Source organism: Urocitellus parryii, chromosome 10 (assembly GCF_045843805.1).
Source record: "Urocitellus parryii isolate mUroPar1 chromosome 10, mUroPar1.hap1, whole genome shotgun sequence".
NCBI classification, from domain to species: Eukaryota; Metazoa; Chordata; class Mammalia; order Rodentia; family Sciuridae; genus Urocitellus; species Urocitellus parryii.
This window is the reverse complement of record NC_135540.1, coordinates 46,444,618-46,464,072: the sequence shown is the minus strand read 5'-3', so window position 1 is coordinate 46,464,072 and position 19,455 is coordinate 46,444,618. Positions and strand designations below refer to the sequence as shown.

The window sequence follows — 19,455 nt, the reverse complement described above, 5'->3', positions numbered from 1 at the left end:
TGGGTATCTTCAATAACCTGTTCCGACAACTTTTCATAGTAGTGAATAGAAATTCCCAATCTTGCTGCTCCTGCACCAATTTCAACAGATATCCCTAGCCCTAGGAGTAAGGGAATAAACTGAAGGACTCTCTTGTATCTGGTGTGTGCCATTATTGGGATAGACAAGCTTTGGTTATTAGGTAAAACATCAATTTGATGAGTAGGGAAGACCAAAGTACAGAGGCTAGTCCAATTTTTGATAGGCAGAGGTTATATGAGCCTCGCAAAGGGAAAATGCCTCAGAATTTGGGGGACACCAGGGCCGTGGTGCTGACACAAGTGTACATCTTAAATTTCATTAAAAGTACTATTTCTTTTCTTATAAATGGCCAGATATGTCTGTATTTTGATTTTAACTGTTTTTGCTAGGTGATCAAATTGACCTCATTCTTATATAATGTTAAGATTCAGCTGACTTTCCTCAGGGTGTCACTCTTGGGAACTTGAGAGAGGTCTCTTAGCTCCTCTAATGCTATCTTCCAGAATGTTGGCAAGTATCAGGAATTGGAAGTATCAAGGACAACTCCCTCTCCTATAACCGTCCCCTCCACAGCATGTGCACTGGTCAGATTTCTGTTCTCCAGGGTCTCATTTGTCTCCCCGATTGGAATGTCATGTGGCTCAGATTCACAAAGTCCTTAGAGAAGTCTCCTTGTTCCTTGGGTTCAAGCTGACTCAGAGGGTAAGAGCCAAATATTGGCTATTTTTTCCTTGGCCCTTTTACTTCCTTAACTTTAGTCTCTAAGTTTTGGTCTTAAACATCTAGTAAGTCAGTTTCACCAGATTCAGAGTGAGAGTCCTGGGTTTTACCTTTAATGTTTATAATTTTATAGGTATTTTTACTCCTTCTATTTAATTGTGGTCAATATTAGTGCTGGCATTCAGCCTTATATCTTGTTTATCCTGTGGCCTATTATGATTGTGCTAATTATAGCCAAATTAGTCACACACAAACTTTTTGAATTTTTACCCTCCACAAATCTTCTGCAACTTATCTAGACATTCTATAACTTTTTACTTTACCACACAAGACTTTATTATCCATAAACATTTCTTTTTCCTTCTACTTCCCATACTAAAATATATTTTCATACCTAGAATCTTCTTATATCTCTTTCCTAGTTCTTTATTCCTTTTTAAATTCAAATTCTGAAACATTCCTTATGAAATTTTTGAATTTTGACAAACTATTCCCCTTTAATAAGATAGAATACTTTGTTTTTATAGTACTTTAATTGAAACCCAAATGAAACCTCTTATATTCTTTGTTTATAAAATTACACTTGATAGAATCTTAATTCTTAGTAACCTCTTTTACAGTGAAGACAAAAACAAAGTAATCTTAAATCTTTTTCATTCATCCATTAATGAAAATGCACATAATGTTTAAATATATTACTTTATGGAATTTAAGAAGTCAAGAATACATGAATTTATATTTAGCAGTTGATATTTTAGCACTTTAAATTTGCAAATTAATCAGACATCTCCTTTGATTAACACATTTATGATTAATGCCATTGATGTTAAATCTAATTTACTCATTTCTAACTATAAAAACCAAGATATCAGACAAATGTAATTAACAGTACTAGCTATCTCTTCCCTATTAAACAAAAATTCTAGAAGCAATGGATATTACATTCCAGACATTTGATAGAAACCAACACTCTGTTAATTGTTTGTCCACCTAGAAAAACTGATGAGTTAGTAATTTAAAGACATCTTTTTTCACTTATTTTTAATTTGTTCTAATTAGTTATACATGACAATAGAATGCATTTTGATATGTCATACATAGATGGCATATAATTTCTCATTCTTCTGGTTGTGCATGGTGCAGAATCCCATCAGTAGTATAGTTGTATATGTACATAGGGTAATAATGTCTGATTCATTCTATGATCCTTCCTACCCTCATCACCTCTCCCCTCCCTTCACTCCCCTCTGTCTATTTCAATGTATATTTATTCTCCCCAGCCCCACCTCCTTATTGTGAATTAGCATCTGCATATTAGAGAAAACATTCAGCCTTTGGGTACTCATACTCACAGGACCATGATTTCATATTATGCTCCTCAATTTGAAGAGGGAGGCAAGACTGTTATTGCTCTGGTGATGTCTCCACTTAGAGAAAATAAATAATTTGGATTTCTGCACTAGGACAGATGTGGGTTAGTTTTACTCTATTTAACTGAACCAGATTTTCTTTTCCTGCCAGATAAGGGGAGTACAGAAGAAAATGTATCTTATAAGATTCTAGAGAAGGTAATCTAATTTTAAAGCTAAGAGCTAAGAGAGTTCTATCTTGATAATCTCCCATAATGGGTCCCTGTTTAAGAGGCAGACAGTATGGAAAGAATTGGGGTAGAAGCATTTATGAAGAAATATTGCTTGGCTCATGCTCTGGGGGTTAATGGGTCACTTCTTTCCCAAAGACCTCAGATCAGATCAAGGTTTCATCTCAGCATCCAAGATTCATTGGGTGAGGGTGTCCTCCACAATCAGGCCAAGTCAATCAGAAACAGAGAGACAGATAATGGTCAATATTTTGTACCCCTGGGGACTGTCAAGGTCAGACTCAGGACGTGAGACCTTCATGTATCGCCAAAGAGTGGTTCCAGCCAGCTTCTTTCAGTTGTCTCAAACCTTCTTCTGTCCCACACACCAAATTTCTCCTACAGAAAAAAAAAAAAACTGAAGCAAGTCAGGACCGACATTCCCAACACCTGGGTGAAGGAGATCCAACCCATATCTTGGCTTTGGTCACACAAGTGATCTCTTGGATCTGGTCACACAGTCTCCTCCTTCAGTTGGGTTGCTCTTATCAACATTATTTTGGGCCTGCATTTACCCTGAAGTGAGTAGGTAGTTTGCTAAGTAATGTGATATATCCTGTCCACAAAGGCCAGGCAGAGCTGCAGGTAAAGTGTTTCTTGGAAAAGAAAACACGTTGGTGTCAGCACATGAGCCCATTTGATGTGTCACAGATAGCCTCATAAGCTGTAGTTAGGATATCTAATGCCATTTGATTTTTTGCAAGATATCTCTCTTTTTTAATTACCTGTGTTTTAGCAGAGATCCCTTTATCTGTGTCAGCTAGGGCTTTCTGGGTAAAACTAGTTAGAACCTTTATGTACCACATTACATCTTTTAGACCAAAATGATGAATAAATATTGGGGCTAGATAATCATAATAGCAAACACAGAATTACTGATCAAGCCTGTCTATGTAGAAGGTTAGGAAGATTTGTAGGTCTCAGAAGAAAGCTTGTGACTTCGACAGTCAGTCTCATGATAGTTATCAGGCACTTCTAATAAACTTTACTTTATAGTCTCCAGTTTTTCTTACTTTTGGTGGGGATTCATCTGCTATTTTTAGGACAGTAAATGGAGAATAGAGCTGGGGGTTAGGACCTGATCTAGGGGGCTTATGGAGCAGGGAGTTGATAAGAATTAATTGTAGAGCAGAGAAAAGTTGACATAATGAGGGCCTTGAGCAAAAGTAAAATAAAGCTTGGAGGTAAAGAACCTTAGGCCATTTGCCATTTTGTTGGAAGAAATTCTTTAAGTCTTGGAGGATTTGGGGGTCAAAGTTCCCAAATTCCAAATTCAGGCCATTGACTTAGGTTGTATAATTTATATTGTGGCCTGATCTGAGTACTCAGCCTGATAAGGCATTTACTTTTGAGATTGAATTGGAAGTGGAATTTTAAAATTTTTTAAATTTTTTTAATGAGACTAGCTAAGGTGGAGGTCCCATGGGATGTACTGGTTAGCCCCCATATTGGAGAGGTTTGACCGGGATGGCAGTCCAGATCAAAGTGCCCCTTGATGTCCACCATGAGCAGACAATAACAGTTCCACTTGAGAATGAGAAGGTGTCCTTTTCTACAATTCCAGTGGTGGAGGATCCCAGGAATCCAGACAAGTAAAAAGGCAGAAGGTCTCTGGCAGGGCACTTTTTCAAGAGACCAGAAAAGAGCTTACCTCTCTGAAGATTGAGGAGGTCTGTATTGCATGCAGGAAAAAAATGACAGAAAGCATCCCCTGATGGAGAAGTCTCAGTACAGGAAAGGAAGGAACTGGAGGGGTTAAGTTTAAAAGGAGGTTACCTTCAAGACCAATTAAGGTCCTGATACAGGTTCTTGCTCTGTCTTCATGGCAGTGAGGCAGCAAAAATCTAGCCCATGAATGGCTTCAATTTAGGGTCTTGTACTGGCTGCCATTTAGCTATAGTGGACATTGGAGGGTTTGAAGAGTCTCCCTGTATTAAGAGGAAAGAATGAAAGAAATAGAGGAGAGATAGGAAGATAAAAGACCATAGACATTCATTAGGACAGGGAGGGGTGGGGGACCCCAAATCCTCTCCCGGATTTTGGCACCAAATAAAAGCAAATTAAAGAGAACACAAAAATAAAAAGACACAGAGACAGACCCCCAAAAGATTAATGATATTTTATTAAGCAGCAGAGGGGCACATTTTCAAGGGGAAAATGGTGACTGGCTACAAAGGCCTGAGTTTATAAGGTGTAGCCCAGCCACATCATGGGAGGAATTTGTCAGATATTTTTGGCTGTCAGGGGAATTTTGGCAGATAAGAGAAATTGCTAAAGATCAGAGTCTTCAGTTTCCTTTTTCTCCTGAGGGGCTGTAAATTTCCACCTCCTTCATAGGGTATTTGTGGTGAAGATGGTTATCCTATTCTGCCTTTGGCTGCTATAACAGAAATCCTAATGCTGAGTATCCGTACTCAACAGAAATGTATTGATTCCATTCTGGAGGCTGAGAAGTCCAATATCAAAGTACCACATATGGAAAGAAACTTCTTGCTGTGTCACCTCATTGGTAGAAGGAAAGAAGGCAGGAGAGAGCAAGAGGGAGCAGAACTCACCTTGTTATAGCTTTTTTAATGCCCTTATATGGACAGGGCCCTAGAGTCCTGATCACCTCTTAAAGGTCCCACCTCTTAATACTGTTACAATGGCAACTAATTGTAAATATGAGTTTCAAAGGAGCAGATATTCAAACCCATTCAAACCAATAAATAAGTTTAGCAATAGACATGACAAGTTTAAAATGCCTCTAGGATTTTCAGATGGAGTTGTCTACACAAAGTCCAGAATTTAGAATGGAAAAGATTTATCATAGGTTTGAGTGTGGCATACCTACCCTTAGTCATCCTTGCAGGGAAGAGTTTTCTGGTCCCAATTGATAATGGAGTCCTTAAAATGTCTTCATCACATTTTTATAACAAAAAGTATTGGTTAAAACCTCTACTTAAATCTCCTTTGTATGAATATCAGAAATAGAAATGAACAAATTATGCATTTAGCCAATATTTAGAGTTTTCTAAATTGTATTACACCTTGCTTCTATTCTTACAATCCTTTCTGTTTTAAAATGAGTTTTCCATTAAAAAAGGTTTTAGCAAGAAGCATTATATTAATCAGTCTCTTCTATGCCTTTCTATAAGTCAAAATCTTCTCCCAAGTGACATTTCTATTTCTACTCACCCATCTCCTTCATGTCACTGAAAAAGTTCAAGAACTTCCCTCTATTCCCTGAAGTTTTTCCTTATTAACTAAAAGCAATCTCTTTCTGAACATCCTTGATTTCACATATAAGTTAAATTTGTAAAAGTGTGCTTGAAAAAATAAACACAGCTATTGCTGGTTGATTATATGAAACATTTCTTCACAATCTATATTATTTTTCTGTTTCAAAATAATATATTACCATACAATTAGTGGCTGGAAAGAACACCCATTTATTAGCTCATGGTTTCTCCAGGTCAGAACTCTGGGCATGTCTGAACTGGCTTTTCCAACTGGAGTCTCAAAGTGTTGGCTGGATCACATTCACTTCTGTAGTATGGGGCCCTCTTTCAAGCTCACACTGTTGACAAAATTCAGTTTCTTGTAGTTGTATAACTAACTTCCACTATTATGCTGGCTATTGACCAGTAAAACAATCTTGGCATGGCTCCCTCCATATGCCCTTTTTTGCTGAAAAATCAAATCATGAAATTCATCTGGAAAATAAGAGACCCAGAATAGCTAATGCAATCCTTTAGTGAAGCAGGTGGCATCACTATACCAGACCTTAAACTATACTACAGAGCTATAGTAACAAAAACAGCATGGTATTGACACCAAAATAGACTAGGAGACCTATGGTACAGAACAGAGGACACAGAGACTAACCCGCAAAATTACAATTATTTTATATTAGATAAAGTTGCCAAGAACATGCACTGGAGAAAAGATATCCTCTTCAACAAATGGTATGGGGATCACTGGAAATCCATATGCAACAAAATAAAATTAAACCCCTATCTCTCACCATGCACTAAACTCAACTCAAAATAGATCAAGGACCTAGGAATTAAACCAGAAGCTATGCATCTAATAGAAGAAAAAGTAGGCCCTAATTTCCATCATGTGGGATTAGGCCCTGACTTCCTAAATAAGACTCCTGTGGCGCAAGAATTAAAATCAAGAATCAATAAATGGGATGGACTCAAACTAAAAAGCTTCTTCTCAGCAAAAGAAACAATCTATGAGGTGAACAGAGAGCCTACATCTTGGGAGCAAATCTTTACCCCTCACACATCAGATAGAGCACTAATCTCTAGGGTATATAAAGAACTCAAAAATCTAAGCACCAAAAACAAATAACCCAATCAATAAATGGGCCAAGGACCTGAAGAGACACTTCTCAGAAGATGACATACTATCAATCAACAAATATATGAAAAATGTTCATCATCACTAGCAATTAAAGAAATGCACATCAAAACTCTTAAGATTTCATCTTACTGGATAATCTAAGATAATCTTCCTATCTCAAGATCTTAAATTTAATTACATCGCAAAATGCCTTCTACTATGCAAAGGAACATATTCATTTTTCCCAGGGCGTAAGAGTATAATCTTTGGGAGTCATTACTCTATCATATGGGGAGATCTCTTATCTAAGCCAAACCAATTACATCCTCCCTTTGAATAATCTGAATTTAGAAGATGATACTTGAATGAAAATATTACATAAAATTAGACTGGTTTTCAAAGAGAGACAGAAAAACAGGGAGCAGTGCTGCCCAGTAACCCTTAGAGGTTGATAGGGTTACCTCTGGGCCTTACAGGTATTGCACCAGGCTCTTATGTCCTTGTGATACTTGAGTGCAGGTACCCAATCATGTGTCCCTTTCTCTTCCAATTGACTCATCTAAAATTCTAGAAGATAGGACAAGGATTAAGAGCAGAGTATTTGCCAGATGGTATTTGGAGTTTATCTGAAATGTTTTAGTAGTTCATAGATCCATGTATTCACGAAGTAATAGAAGTTCATAAATGGGTACCAGGATTCTAAATTCATTTGAACCTTGGAAATAAGGTTGTGATGGCTAAAACTTCCTCAAGTGTTAATTTTCCTGTTATAGAAGAGTAGTAAACATGAAAAGATCTATAAAGAGTATAAGAGTATAAAAAGAAAATAATTATTCAAGATTCTTTGTCCATGTTTTTTATTTTATCTCTCAATTCCAACTCATTTTCTTAATAAATCTTAATAAAATATACTTCATTCTCCGTCAATGCTGTGGGTGTTGTGTGCAGCAGCAATGCCAGGGACAGTGAGCAGCAATGCTGTGACAACTGTGTGTCTGCTTCTCTGTTATGAGAAAAAGGAGCACCTTGGATAAAACATGATCCTTTGGCCCTTGGCTCGGCCTGTCCAACCTCATTTGTTCTTAAAACACTGTATAGATCCAAGGTTGGAGCTTGGTGCTAACAAAAGGAAGAACTTCTGTATGATCTGAGTGAGTTTGAAGGGTGATTATGAAGTTCAGGAACAAGAAGAAGAGAGATTAAAGTTTGCATGCTGTGAATACTTAAATTAATGAAATCAATATGTGACCTGAAATTGCCATATTACAAGTAAAGTCACAGGTTTGGTTGCTGGATTATTTGGTTTCATTCCAAAGTGATATTGACTGGGTATATATGGTGGTGTGGTGGACTCCAAATTATAATGGAGCAATATGTCTGCTTTGAAACTTCCTAGAATGTAGAGGACAGAAATCTATAGCGATAGCAAGAAAAGTGGATAAAAGGGTTTCATTTAGAACTAGATTATTGCCTGACAAGGTGGTACACACCTGCAATCCCAGAACTTGGGAGGTTGAGGCAGGAGCATTCCAAATTTGAAGCCAGCCTTAGCAACTTAGAAAAGGCTGTAAGCATCATAGCAAGACAATGTCTCAAATTTATTAAAAAATCACATAAGGGCTGAAAATGTAAAAAAGAATTTAAAAAACTAGATTATTTGTAAGTGTAATTGATAAAGTAATACAGAGTAAAAGAATGAATCTGTATTTATATTTTTAAGGTGGGAATAAAATATACTATGCTGATTTTTAGTAGAAAGTAATATGTCTAAGTATCTCAAAATACATACCATTTTATCAAAATATTTCATCTTTGAGGGTTTATCCAAACAACAACAACAACAACAACAAAATACATGCCTGAGAGTCTGGGGCTGGGGCTCAGTGGCAGAGCACTTGCCTAGCATGTGTAAGGCACTGGGTTTGATCCTTAGCACCACATAAAAATGAACAAAGGAAATAAAGGCATGCTGTCCATCTACAACTACCATAATTTTTTTTAAATGCCTGAGTGGGTAAATCTTTGAAATAGAAATGTAGAAATGTCATAAATAAACAAAAAAATTTTAAAAGGAAATATCATAAATAATAAACAAGCCAAATAATGTGTGGAAATTCTTATATTATTACAACATTCAGAAAATCCCTACAGAGCTTTTATAAAGAGAAATATTGTCATACTAAAAATGTCAGCATAATTCTTATTACAAATGCACAGTAATACAATTTTGAAAATATATCATTATTAAAAAATATGCTTCAACTTTATATGGATACCTACTTATGAGTAAAATATATATACATATATTCAATGCATTAAATATATTTTATTTAACTCCAAAATCCCTGCAGCTGTTTTAGGTACATTTTTGGGGCTAGAAGTTGATCACATAGCAGTAACAATTCAAGTCATAGTTTCTGTGGTTTCTAAGATGATACAAAGGCACAGGAAGTTAGTTAAGATCAGGTAACAAGTGACTGTCAGTTGGAGTTTTGTTCATTCATACCAGTTCAGTGGACTCCCAGAGTAAATCTTATGAAGACAAAATGGAAAGACAGCTTCCCAATGAGGTGGCAATTAGTGTTGTAGATGTCAAAGTAGACACAAGACACTTATTTTAAAAGCTGTACCACTGTTGCTGACATTAGTGCCACGTGCCATTCCTAGCTCCCCCTCTCTTTAAGAGGGGCTAGGAAGAGATTGGGACACTTCAAGATCACAGAGTAGAGATCCTGCATCTGAGACATACATCTCAACCAAGCAACAGTGAATCTCCCCCAACTCACAATCTAGCTCCACTTGAGCCCTGACGTTACTCCAACTCAAAGAATTAAGAAGACACAATCCCCAAATCAATTAAAAAGGGCCCAAGGAGAAACAATCAGAGAGAAACCTCAGGTCCCACTCCTTGACATCTACTCATATCAAAAATAGAGAGAAGTCCCAGAACAAAGAAGATAATTACACACAAAAGGACATATATAAAGAGGTAGAAGAATCCATCTCAATTGATGTTCAAACCCAAGACCTCTCAAAACATTAGGATATAGGCAAACAAATCTTCCCCCCAAATCCACAATATCCCAACAAAGGATCCCACTGAGAGTGATGTGGATAAAATCCCAGAGAAAGATTATTTTAAACAACTTTAAAATATTCAATGAACTAAAAGAAGATCTAAAGAAGGAATTTAGAGAGCAAATACAGGACATGAAAGACCATTTTAATAAAGAAATAGAAAGTGCAAATAAACCAACCAGAACTCTTAAAAGTGAAGGATGAGAACAGTCTCATTTGAAGGCATCAATAATGGACTAGATGTTGTAGAAAATAGAACTTCAGCCCTTGAAGACAGAACTTCAAGAATTGAAGACAGTCTATATGATTTCTCAAACTTAATTTTTTATTTGGTCCTTTTAAATATACATGACAATAGAGTATATTTTGACATATTCTACCTATATGGAGTATAAATATTCTAATTAAGATCCCATTATTGTGGCTGTACATGATGTGGAATTATACCAGTCATATGAACATAAGAAATTTATGTCCAATTCATTCTATTGTCTTTCTATTCTCCTCCTCACTCCCTTTCCTTCATTCCCTTTATATAATCCATTAGACTTCCATTCTTTCCCTCTCTATCCTCTCTGGTTGTGGGTTAGCATCCACATATCAGAGAGAACATTAGACTATCCTTTTTGGGGAACTGGCTTATTTCACTTAGCATAATATTCCCCAGTTCCATCCATTTACTAGAAAATGCCATAGTTTCATTCTTCTTTATGGCTAAGCAATATTCCATTGTGTATATATACCACATAATTTTTTAATCCATTCATCTATTGAAGTGATCTAGATTGTTCCACAGCTTGGCTATTGTGAACTGAGCTGCTATAAACATTGATATGGCTGCATCACTGTAGTATGTTGATTTAAATTCATTTGGGTATATACCAAGGAATGATAACTGGGTCAAATGGTAGTTCCATTCCAAGTTCTCTAAGGAATCTCCATACAGATTTCCATAGTGGTTGGACCAATTTGCAGTCCCACTAGCAATGTATGAGTGGGCCTTTCCCCCCACATCCTCACCAACATTTATTGTTACATGTATTCTGGATCATTGCCATTCTGACTGAAGTGAGATGAAATTTGCAAGTTTTAATTTGCATTTCTCTAACTGCTAGAGATGTTGAATATTTTTTCAATTACTTATTAACCATTCATAGTTCTTCTTCTATAAAGTGAGTGATTGTTCTGTTCCTTTGCCCATTTCTTGAAAGGGCTATTTGTGGGGTTTTTTGGGGGGGTAAGTTTTTTGAGTTCTATGTATATCCTGGAGATTAATGCTCTATCTAAGGAGGAGGTGATAAAAATTTTCCCCCATTCTGTGGGCTCTCTCTTCATGTTCTTGATTTTGTCCTTTGATATGAATAAATTTTATGGATTGCTAAAATCTAATTTATTGATTTTTGGGGGGAGGGGGGTATGGAGGATTGAACTCAGTGGCACTCATTCATTAAGCCACATCCCCAGACCTATTTTGTATTTTATTAGAGACAGAGTCTCACTGAGTTTCTTAGTGCCTCATTTTTTCTGAGGCTGGCTTTGAACTTGAGATCCTCTTGCCTCAGCCTCCTGAGCCACTGGGATTATAAGCACATGCCCTGTGCCTGGCTAAAAATAGAGTTCTTAAAGAGTTAAGAAGAAGAAATGAGGTGGTAGAAAAGGGTTTGTAGATTCAAGAGGTGAATTGAGCAAATGCAGAGGAGATGTGAAATGTGTTTATAAAGGCAGAGAAGAAAACAATAGTAGTAAAACAATTAAAGAAAGAGTGAGAGAGCACTAGAGTTGGCTGATAGCAAGAAAAAAAGAGAAATAGAATCAAAGGAAGACAGAGTTGTGGAAGAGACAATAGAAAAATAATCCAAAATATAATAATCAAAAACTCTAACACTCAAAAAAACAGAGCATGAAAAAATAGCTACCTTCAAGAAACACTAAAAATGTAAATGCAGAAACAAATATGGAAATGTACAAATGTATAAATGTCCATCATGTATCTATCAGTACACATTCAAAACCAAAACAGAAAAAAAAATCAAAATAACAGAATAGTCAATGAGAGGATTTCCTGCTGTCCATGCCAAACTGTCTTTTTGTTTCTCAGCTTCCTTTCTCAATGCGGTGGTGTGAGGAGCTGTGGAAGATGCTTTCAGCTTCACTTCCTGGGTATTGTCGCCCCTGGGTCCTCCAAAATGAGTTTCTACAAATGAACCTCCCAGGGACAGGGATTTGGTCTCCTATTGCCCCAGGTGTTTTATTGCATGGGGAGCTTCAGGCATCGATGAACCAATGCATGTCTAGGACTGTACCCCACAAGGCTCCCAAGAGCACCACATGTGGGAAGAGGGAGTCAGTCCTTACCGTTGTGTTGTTGAGGGATAAAGCCCTTGTGGTCTCTCAAGAACTGTTTCCAGCACTGTGCTCAGTCACTCTGCCCTGTTCAGCTTCTCCGGCCCCTTGCCCTGCACTCTACCATGTTCAAGGGAGTGGAAGAGCCGGATAGGCTTTCTCCAGCCTCTCTGATCTGCATTACCCTCAGGCAAAATGATCTCAGTGCCAGAAATCCTCCTGCTTTGCTAGGCTCATTTAGTTCTCACAGTTGGCCTCTGCTGGATTCCTGTGTAAGTTTCAACCCAGATCCCCTGTATCTACGTTCCTGGTAGGAGTTGACACCACTGTCTCCTGGAGCTGTTACATGTCTCCAGCTTGGACTCCCTGTGATGGCTGGCGGACCATGACTTTCATGCACTTGTTGAATGAGCTGGGTAGCCTCCAGGGAAGGCTGCTCCTGCTATCCTGGGATTCCCTACACCAAGACTTTCCAGGCACTTTTTGATCTTCTCCCATCTTTTGTATTAATTTCCCCCACTCCCGTCTGGAGCTCATCTCCAGTTCTGTTCCTTAGCCTTGTCTGATGTACCCCAAATTTCCCAGTCTTCAAGGTTCTCTGTCCAATACTGAATATTGGTGGGGTGATTTTTTTTTTTCACTGACTTTAGAAAGACGTAGTTTCCTCACTGTTTGAATCCCAAGTCATGGAGAGAAAAGCCACTTCCTGATAACCCACCATCTTGTCTCCTTCAGGCTCTGTGATCTAGAATACACAGAAGGCAGTAAAAGTTATAGAACTCGATCAGAATATTCAAGAACTCTGGGGAAACTTTAAAAAACCAAAACTGAGAATCACTGGGATAGAACACAACTTGGAGACAAAAACTAAAGGCATAAAGAACATTTTCTTTTTTCTTTGTTCTTTTTAGATATACATGATAATCAAGTGTATTTTGACATATTATATAAACTTATTATAATTAGGATCAAATTCTAGTGGTTGTATATGATGTGGAGTTTCATGGTTGGGCATTCATATATGAACATAGGAAAGTTACATCAAATTCATTTCTACTGTCTTTCCTATTTCCATTCCATCTCTTCCCTTCATCCCCTTTCTGTGGGGAGCCACCCCTGAGGTATTTGAGCATCTTCATTCAGCCTTGGAGCCAAGCATATTTTGGTTTGGCATTGCAAGCTATTTTGTGGCTTCTCCCACTTAATGGATCATACAAGGCCCGTGACCCCTGTCTTTCATTGGCTAGGAAAACAGATCTAGCTCCGAAGTTGGGGTGATCCATTGGGAACTGGACAGCCCACTTCCTACCTGAATTGGCTAATAACATTCTGTAGAAAGTCTTTGAAGTTCCCTCATTTAAATAAAGCAAATGCTCTCTTTCCAGTGTGGAAGCTTGACCCTTAAGGTCAGAGAGATGTCTTTGAAACTATTTTCTGGTCGAGTGATTTTTCACTGTACTTCTCAGCCAGCCCACTCCACACAGGGGAACCCAGCTTCTGTTGCCTGCGCAGGCCATGGGCAAGACCTTTATCTAATCCAATGAATTTCTATTCTTCCCTCCTCCACCCTTATTGTGTATTAGCCTCCATATAACAGAACATTTCATTTTTGTTTGGGGGGACTGGCTTTTTCACATAGCATAAGTGTCTCCAGTTCCATCCATTTGCCAGAAAATGTCATAATTTAATTCTTCTTTATGGCTGAATAATAGTCCATAGTGTATATTTACCACATTTTTAATCTGTTGAAGGGCATCTAGGCTGGTTCAATAGCTTAGCTATTGTGAATTGAGCTGCTATAAACATTGATGCAGCTATGTCACTGTAGCATGCTGTTTTTAAATCCTTTGGATATATACCAAAGAATAGGATAACTTGGTCAAATGGTGGTCCCATTCCAAGTTTTCTGAAGAATCTCTATACTGCTTTCCACATTGGTGCACCAATTTTCAGTCCCACCAGCAATGTATGAGTGCATCTTTCCTCCCACATCCTCACCAACATTTATTGTTACCTGTATTCTTGATAATTGCCTGGAGTAGATAAAATCTTGGTGTAGTTTTAATTTGCATTTCTCTAATTGCCAGAGATATTGGACATATTTTCATAGATTTGTTGACCATTTGTATTTCTTGTAAGAAGTTTTTTCAATGAAAGAGTTACAGAAAACTCCTCCCATATTAGAAAAGAGGTAGAGAAGGCTTATAGGACCCCAAAGAGACACAGCCAAATGAGAAGCTCAAAAAGACATACAAAAATCAAAATGCCTTACATAGAAAACATGAAAAAATTAAATATTAAAAGCCACAGAAAGAAACACCAGTTCACATTTACAGGCAAACCAATAAGGCTCATTTCTAATTTTTCTGCCTAGACCCTAAAATCAAGGAGGACCTGGAATGACATATTTCATAACCTGAAAGAAAACAACTATCAGCCAAGATTAGTATACCCAGCAAAACTCAGTTTCTAATTTGAGAGGGAAATAAAAACATTCCACAACAAGAATAAACTAAAAGAATTCATGAGCACCAAACCAGCATTACAAAGAATACTCAAAGATAAACCTTGCACAGAGGAATTTAAAAACAATTCCCAAAGCCCACAAAGACAGGAAGTTCAGTAGAAGAATAATCCACTAAATGAGAATCAAGACAGAATTAAATGTAGCAAAAAAACAAAATTGCAGGAAACCACAAACTCATATCCATACTAATGCTGAATGTTAATAGTTTCAGCTCCCCATTTAAAAGATGTAGATTAGCATACTGGATCAAAAAACAAGATCTAAGCATATGCTGTTTACATGGACTCACAGGCAAAGACACCCAGAGGCTAAAGGTAAAAGAACAGCAAATATAGTCCAGGCATATGGTCCAAGAAAACAAGCAGGAGTATGTATTCTCATACCTGACAAAGTAGATTTCAAGAAAAAATTAGAAGAGACACAAAAGGCTATTACATCCCAATAAAGGAAAAAATTTAACAAGAAGATATAACCATATTAAATATTTATGCCCCAAATGTCAACGCAGCCAATTACATGGAAAAAAATACTCCATGATATTAAATACCACATAGACCCCAACACAATAACACTGGGGAATTTCAATACATCCTTATCACCAATATATAGGTCATCAAAACAAAAAATCAACAAAGACATCTTCAACCTAAATAGAACCATAGATCAAATGGACCTAACAGACATCTGCAGAATATTTTACCCCCAAACAACTGAATTTACCTTCTTCTAAGCTATGAATGGAACTTTTTCCAAAATAGATCATATTCAAGGCCACAAAGCAAACCTTAGCAAATATTAAAACATTGATATAATTCTATGTATCCTATAATATCATAATGGAATAAAGCTAGAAATTAAAAGGAAAATAATAATAATAATAATAACGGAAACCCTGCAAACACATGGAATGATACTCTCTTTTAAAAGAATGTATCAAAGAAGAAATGATAACAGAAATTTTAAAAAATTCTTAGAAATGGATGATAACAAAGACACAACATATCAAAATCTCTGGGACAGCATGAAAACAGTTCTAACAAGCAAATTTATAGCACTAAGTGCCTACATTAAAAAAACTAGAGAAATCCCAAATAAGTAAGCTTATTCTCCATCTCAAGGCATTATAAAAAGAAGAATAATCCACTCCCAAAACCACTAGAAGACATGAAATAATTAATATCAGAGCTTAAATCAATGAAATTGAAAATAATACACAGAATCAATGTAACAAAGAGTTGGTTCTTTGAAAAGATAAATAAAATTGACAGACTCTTGGCCAAACTAATAGAAAGAGTGAGAAGAAGCAAATCAACAAGAACAGGAATGAAAAAGGAGATATCACCACAGACCCCTCTAAAATCCAGAGGATTATCAGATCTTATTTTGAAAATGTATACTCCAACAAATTGGAAAATCTAGAAAACATGCAAAAATTTATAGATATATATGGACTGCCCAAATTGAATCAGGAAGAAATCCTGAACAAACCAATATCAAGTAATAAAATTGAAAATTAAAATACTTCAAAATAAATACCTGGACCCAATGGATTATCAGCTGAATTCCACCAGATCTTTACAGAATAACTAATGCCAGTCTTTCTCAAACTATTCCATGAAATTGAAGGCAAGGAAACATGCCCAAATGCTTTTTATGAAGTTGCTATAACCCTGATACCAAAACCAGACAAAGAAACAAATAACAAAAGAAAGCTACAGACCAATATCTCTGCAAAAATTCTAAGTAAAATATAAGCAAACCACACCAAGAAGATAATATGCCATGATCAACTGGGTTTTATTCCAAGGATGCAAGTTTGGTTTAAGATACACAAATCAATAAACATGATTCATCACTTAAACAGAATTAAGAACAAAAATCACATGATTATCTCAATAGATGCAGAAAAAACCTGTGGTAAAATTCAACATCCATTCATGTTAAAAACACTGGAGAATCTAGGGATTGAAGGAACTTATTTCAACACCATAAAGACCATTTATGACCAACCCAAAGCCAACATCATACTAAATGGAGAAAAACTAAAAGCATTTTCATTAAATTCAGTAACTAGAAAAGGTTGCCCACTCTTTTTTTTATTAGTTGCTCAAAACATCACAATGATCTTGTTTCAAATGGGGTATGAATTCTTATTTTTCCACGTGTACAGATTGCAGTATCACATTTGTTTTACAGCCACATTTATACATACAGCCATATTAGTGTCTATTGTATTCTGCTACCCTTCCTATTCTCCCCTCCCTTCCTCTCCCCTCCCATCACCTCTCTCTACCCACTCTACTATGACACTTATCTCTCTCTCTCTTTTTCCCCCTCACATCATCTTATATGTAATTTTGCATAACAATGAGGGTCTCCTTCCATCTTTCATGCGATTCCCCTTCTCTCTCCCATTCCCATGCATCTCTCATCCCTATTTAATGGTAATCTTCTCATGCTCTTCCTCCCTGCTCTGTTTGGAGTCGACCCCCTTATATCAAAGAAGACATTCAGCATTTGCTCCTTAGGGATTGGCTAGCTTCACTCAGTATAATCTGCTCTAATGCCATAGAGGTTGCCCACTCTTACCACTCCTATTCAATATAGTTCTCAAAACATTAGCCAGAGCAATCAGGGAACAAAGTGAAATCAAAAGGATTCAAATAGGAAAAAAAGAATATGTTCCTATATCTAAAAGATCAAAATAAACTCCACTGGAAGACTTATAAAGCCTGAAAACAAATTTATCAAAGTAGCAGTATATAGAATAAACATCCATAAATCAATAGCTTTCCTATACTCCAACACTGATTCAGTCCAGGAAGAAATTAAGAAATCCATCCCATTCCCAATAACCTCAAAAAAAAAGAAACATCCAAAATATTTGAGAATTAATCTAATCTAACCAAGGAGGTAAAAGAGCTGTACAGTAAAAATTGTAGAAACTGAAGAAAGAAATTGAAGAAGACCTTTGAAGATGGTCTTCTATTCAAGCACCCATGTTCTTGAACAGGCAGAATCAATATCGTCAAAATGGCCACATTACTGAAAGCAATATACAGATTCAATGCAATCCCTATCAAATACCAGTGACATTCTTCACATAATTAGGAAAAAAACTAAATTAATTAATTCTTAAATTTATTTGGGAGAATAAGAGACCCAGAATAGCCAAAGCAATACTAAGCAAGAAAAGTGAAGCAAGAGGCATCATAATAGATGATCTGAAATTGTACTTCATAACTGTAGTAACAAAAACATCATGGTTTTGCCACCAAAATAGACATGAAGACCAATGAAATAGAGTAGAAGACATAGATACAATCTCACAAACCTATAGCCCTTTGATATTTGACAAGGGTGCCAAAAATATATCTTAGAGAAAAGACAGCCCTTTTAATTAATGGTGCTGGGAATACTGGTAGAGCTCTATGTAGAAAAATGAAATTAGACTGCTTTCACCTTGTACAAAACTCCAATAGAAATGGTTCAAAAACTTAGGAATTAGACCTGAAACCTTACAACTTCTAGAAGAAAACATAGGGTCAACACTCTATTATATGGGTGCTGCCACAGACTTGCTTAACAAGACCTCCAAAGCATGAGAAATAAAACCAATGATCAATAAGTGGGATGCCATTGTACTAAAAAGCTTCTGCACAGTTAAGGAAATGATTAAGAGTGTGAAGAAAGCCTACAGAATAAGAGAAAATCTTAGCCAGCTTCTTCTCTGATAGGGGATTAATATCCAGAATACACAAAGAAATCAAAAAACTTAACACAAAAAAGGAAAAGAAAAAACCAATAACTCCATCAATAAATGAGTAAAAGAACTAAATGGAAACTTCTTATTAGAAGAAACACAAAAGGCCAATAAACACATGAAAAAATGTTCAACATCTCTAGCAATCAGAGAAAGGCAAATTAGAACTACACTAAGATTTCATCTCACTCCAGTCAGAATGGCAATGATCAAGAATACAAACAATAATAAATGCTGGAGAGGTTGTAGGGAGAAAGGAACACTTGCACATTGTTGGTGAGACTTCAGACTAGTACAATCACTCTGGAAAGCACTGAGGAGACTCCTCAAAAAACTAGGGATGGAACCACCATATGATCCAGCTATCCCATTCCTGGTTATTTCCCCTCAAATATTGAAAATCAGCACACTACAGCAACACAGGCATGTCACTGTTTATAGCAGCACAATTCACAACAGCTAAATTATAGAATCAACCCCAATGCCCATCAACACATGAATGGATTAAGAAGTTGTAGTGTATACATACAATGGAGGTTCTACTCAGCCATTAAAAAGAATGAAATTATGGCATTTGCCAGTAAATGGAAAAGGAGAATATTGTGCTAAGTGAAATTAGCCAAACTTAGAAACGCGAAGGTTGAATGTTATCTTTCATATGTGGAAGTTAGAGTAAAATAAAGGAAAGGGGGATTAAAGAATAGGATTACATAAAAAAGCTATCAAATATAAATTGATAGACAAGGGGAAGGAAGTTTAGTAGATGAAAAGAAGGAGAAGTGGGGAGGAAATGGGGAGATCATGAACTGAAATTGATTTCTATGCATGTATGAATATGTCAGAATAAACCCAACTACTATGTATAGCCAGAAAGATCTAATGAATAGATAAAAAATAAAAAGTTCTTGGGGTATAGTTCAGTAGTAGAATACCCCTGGGTTCAATTGCCAGTACCAAAAAAAAAAACAAAAAACAAAAAAACAAACAACGTTTTGTCATATGTTCCAGAGCATATGATTATTCTGTGATCTG

At 36.5% G+C, this 19,455-nt stretch overlaps 1 long non-coding RNA gene across 1 annotated transcript in view; it reads right to left on the bottom strand.

Moving 5' to 3' along the window:
• Positions 1 to 2,041: 2,041 nt before the first annotated feature.
• Positions 2,042 to 19,455, bottom strand: part of LOC144257267 (uncharacterized) — a 146,799-nt gene continuing 129,385 nt past the window's right edge. Inside the window, exon 5 of the long non-coding RNA XR_013344411.1 lies at positions 2,042 to 2,719. This is a non-coding gene — a long non-coding RNA (uncharacterized LOC144257267). The remainder of the gene's footprint in view (positions 2,720 to 19,455) is intronic.